This window comes from Etheostoma cragini, chromosome 14 (genome assembly GCF_013103735.1).
Source record: "Etheostoma cragini isolate CJK2018 chromosome 14, CSU_Ecrag_1.0, whole genome shotgun sequence".
Taxonomy (NCBI): Eukaryota; Metazoa; Chordata; class Actinopteri; order Perciformes; family Percidae; genus Etheostoma; species Etheostoma cragini.
In genome coordinates, this window is record NC_048420.1 from 21,752,113 (window position 1) to 21,757,208 (window position 5,096).

Genomic DNA, 5,096 nt, shown 5'->3' on the forward strand with positions numbered 1-5,096 from the left:
AGAGAGAGAGAGAGAGAATGGCTAAAGGAGAGAGAGGGCGTGCGTAATTGCGCCCTGGGCATATACGTTGATCTACGTGTAAGGACGAACGTCTGAAATTATGAACTATGAGTTCTTTATGATTTGCCTCCACAAATATTTCACCACAAACACAAGCAGCGATTGCTTCCTTCTTTTCAAGTGTGAGTTAATGGTTTAATGTTGCTCAGGGTGCACATCATTCTTTTGTCTTTCTTTGAACAATGCTAAACAAACAGAGTCTTTTTACATTTTCTACTTCCAGCTGTCTTGACTTTGTATCTGTGGCATGAAAATACTGGCATTATAAACCATGAAGAACCGATGGTAGATAGAAGACAGCAGGACCACTCACCACGCGTTGTGCCAGCTGAGAATAGTGAGCGTTCAGCCAGCCAATCAGGCTTCTGTCCGCGCAGCTCAACACGCCCCTTTTACGCAATCCTTGGAGCTCTCCTCATGTTTTGATTGGTCAGTCCCACGTGGCCTTGTTTTGAAGGATTGGATCTCAGGTGTGCATGGAGAGAGATAGCAAGAGAGAGAGAGTGTGAGAGAGAGAGAGAGATGCCCAAGAAAACCAGACTGATTTTTAAAGTAGAGCGTGGTGTGTACTGAATGTGTCCACATCTATAAATTCTTTGGAGACCATGTTTTTACAAATTGGTTTGTTAAAAGAGTCTTTGATGATTAAGTTAAACGCAGATACATGACCCACAACACTAGACATGCTGCTCTAACAGTTTCCAATTGGTCAAAAATAATTGGCATTGATCGGTGAAGGTATGTGTCAAAACCTTTCTCGGTCCCAAAATGCCCACGACCAAAACCAAGTGAAATACTATAAACCAAAAGACCAAAAGACCAAGAAAAATGACCATTACCTAGAGTTAGAGAGACTTAAAGAATCTATGCCAAGGAGCACTGGAGCTGTTCTGGTGGCGTGCAGTGTTTCCACGGCATTGAATGCCCAATAACTAAGCACCACTCAGGTTTAGATTAGATTGGCTCTTCCTCCCACTCCAAGACCCCTGCCTTCACCTGCTGCTCAGCTGACAATAAACCAGCCACATAGCATTAGCCTTAGCCAACTCCTTCAGCACTAACGGAGCGAGCTGGAAAATCTAACTTTTCCTAAACCCGTGAGGAGGAGGGCCACAACATCATGGCCACGAACAAAACTCAGCTGATTGTACTTGCTCAGGCTTTAACTTCTGGCCACAACGGACCTGAGGGCTTCTACCACATCTTTCTCCGCCGCCATTACGGAACTACAACTCTAGCGCACGGCCTCAGCGCCATCATTCTCCGCCACTCCCTCTGTTCGCTGATTGGACCGGTTAAAATTTGGCCGGAGAAAACCATAGACAGTTAAAGAAATGGACCAACAGATCCCATTGTTCTGGACGGAGACAGGTGAAGGTTTTTTCCGGTGATGGCTTGGAGTTACAGCACAGCCTCCAACTGAGCTTGAAGACATAAATGTGACATGGGCCACGTGTCTCGAAGTTGTAAGTCTTCTGGTAGCTGTGCCCAGAGAAATCTCAATCATTCCCAATCAGCATAGACGGAGAGCGTAGCTATATCTTAGGAGATAACATAGAAATAGGCTAACTACAATTCTAGGTAACATTAGTAATTAAACCTAAACTATGCAAAGCTAAGTTTTTACAAAAACATCTGCAACGGAGCCATAACGTGAGGTACAAGGTCATGGAGCCTTTTCTACATTGTCGGATTGGATTATGTATGAAGCATATATGCTATTGTCACACCAGTAAGAGAAAGTCACACCACATTCTTTGCCAAGAAAGGTTTAGTTTTCAAGCCACGATTCTATTTGCTAATGAGACAAACTTTAAACCAACTTTAGCTGGAACCTCAAAGAGACATCCTTACATAATTGTCAAAGACACTTTCATATGCCTACTTGCCATGGACACTTAATAGCATCTCCTGCATCTCAAAGCTATCCCCTGTGCTCTGCTGTCTGCCTTGTAAATGTTTCTTTAGTCACTAAGCCCTAGGTTAGTGGCTTTCTTTGAATGCAGACTCCACATGCAGAAAGCAGCAATTAACCATAATTATCCCTTGATGCTCTATAGCACACTTTCAACTACCCTTCCTCCCCCCATTTCTGTCTGATTCTCTGAGGGGTGAGGGGTTTGTGTTTGCTTTCTGAGGCATAGTCATGACAACTCCCCTTACTATCATTCTTTCTAAAGGGGCCGATAAAAGAAACTTTGAAGGCAAAATAAAGTAAAACTTAATGGTCTTCCATTAAGTTTAAATTGTAATTTCCCCACTGGGGATCAATAAACAGTATCAATTATAAATTAATATTATTATTTACATTACCTTTGAGTGAAACATTTGTAGTATGTGGATGTGAAGTTGGCCACATTTAAGGACATTAGCATAAAATCTTTCCCATTGACTATAAATTTCACATTGGTTGAATTTATCAAGTGAACCATTCCAGTTTGATTTGTTTACAGTTCCTTAAAAAGAATCCTGCCCAATTACTTCTTCCATACAACCATATATCCCTTGTCATACAAATCTAAAAGGCCTCTTATGATTATTACAAGTTTTTGTTGGCATCATTTGTTTATTTTCTCCTTTATTCTTACTGTTTTATGAAAACTCTGTTACTGTATACATTGTGCATGCATCAAGTGTTCTTGATGTTTTAGGCAATTTTCCATAATTATATATTGTATATTTAAAAAAAGCAAAACTACAGTTCTGCATATACCATAAACCACAGCGTGGATGCTCTCCAAGATTCTGCTAGTGCCAGCAACATTTCTTTTGATACAATGTGGGATTACATTTTGGACCCAAAATACACGACTACTGTATAGTAATTTCCAGAGAAAGAAAAAAGGGACATGCTTAAAGTACGACTGCCATGTTTTATCCTCTGTTCAGCGGCAATGTGCTGTCTATGAGTGTGCATGCAAGGCTGCCAAAAAAAGAAAATTGTACTGCCGTCTCAGAAGAAACTATAAGATGAGCTTTGATGTATGTAGAATGAGAAGGAGCAGCTGTTGTGTGATCGCTCTCTGAAACCATCATCTAGGCTGCTGCATGTAGTAATTATCAATCAGGAATTATGAGGAAAACAGGGCTAGGGCAGTTATCTATATATATACTATTGTGAAACCAGAAGGCAAATATAGACTTTCATGTTCTCAAATGAGAAGAAAAGATGGAACGCAAAAACCAAAAAGGAAGACTGAAGAGTTCAACAGAAGAGATGAAAAGAGAAACCAAACATTAGAGCATTAAATGCAATAAAAATAAAAGTATAAACAATATAAACACATAATTTGTTAGTGTACCTAAATGCCTAATTGAAGTTATTTTCCTTCTTTTGTACACACTGTAGCTTCACTGAGATGTTATTTTCAATGCAAGGTTAGACTGTATGTACTAAATGAGAAAGTCCAGGAAACTCTCCCTCGCTGTGGCAGATCTGGGTTTTTATTTTGGCTGCCGGGACACAGTGGATCAAGTGTTTTTTGAGAAGAGGCTGTTTGGTTTAGGCCTCCTTTTGCTATGAATGTAGATGCCACATGTCGTAAAAAGAGAAAACCCATGAGACATCTGTGGTATGTGTTTGTGCAAGACTTTGCATGTTTGTGCATGCACAGATTTTATTCACCTAAACCCAAGGATTGTAATCACCAAGTCTGTTTTATCCATGGTTTCATCGGGGACATCACTAAAAAATGATGTTCCGACCGAATTATGCATTGTTTGTTGTTGTTTATTAGAGAAATTGCATTTTCAATTATATTTATATGTTTGGTTTTCTATAGATTGTGGGGGCCTTGATGGCATGTACAGTATGTGAATGCTTGTCTTGAGCTTTCTGTGTGTGTGTGTGTGTGTGTGTGTGTGTGTTCAGGTTTGGTTAGGTTAATTGGACATGAAAAGGTGTTGATGTAAATCTGTCCACACTTTCCAAACAAAAACATTTTAACATGCTTTCTCCTACACTGTTTTTAACTAACAATTATTTAATTTTGTTTATTAATTTTTATTTAGTGTACCCCATTTCCTTACATTTATCCTTGTTTTGTTTTTATCATGTTATGATCATGTGCTGCTATGTAAAGCCTTTTGTGTTCACTGTAATGCATTCAATGTGCTGTAGAAATAATGTCAACTATTATTATTATTAGGCAACAACTTCCCCTATAAATACCACAGAGCAGGTGTGGCTTTAAAAAGTTGTTAATGCTTTCAATAGAAAATTATTTAAAATTCTCAATAATGGTTATGTGTGTCTCTATCATAAAGCAGGTTCACAGCAGGTGCTTTAGCAGGTGCCTACCTGTTCTCAATCGGATCCTGGGGCTTGCTGCCATTTGCTTTGATGTACAGTAGGTTCCTTTAGGTCACGGGACTCGATGGAGATTCAGTCCGGAACAAGACGTTTGGAGAGCAAGCTGGAGACAACACAGACAGCATGATTCAAGTCGCATCAAAAAGATGTACTGTACAGTAAGATTCTTATAGACTTACCAGTCAGGGAGTCAAGGACCAGTAAGTTATGGTAGAAGGAAATCAGAGACTGGACCCATTGGACTGTTGGACAATTCAAATACAGATGATCTCAGCCCAGAATTACATAGTGTATTGTGAACTACAAAGCAACAGTGAGGCCTGTATCCACAGACTTTCGGTCACCTACAAAGAAATGCATGGGGGGCGTCAAATGCTGCCTTGTCTTTTAACAGGGGAGATAGCTGCTTCAGATCTGTAACTCTACTTGCAAGGAAAAATAAAAGTATGTCTATTTTAAATTTGTGCTGGACAGTTCCATATGGAGGGACAACAAAAGAAACTGTGGTACAATATAACATGTAGACCTTTTTGATTTGTTATCTTGGGTGGTCAAAAATGTATCCCCAAGAGTCCCCATTGCTTGGTCAATATGGTGACTATGTTGCATCTGATCATTATTTTGCTGTTTAATGGTTAGCAAGATGAAATAATTTGGCTTTAAAATCTTGTCTGGTGCAGTTTTAGTATCTCGTGTGTCTCATCATGCCCACACCCTTAACCAA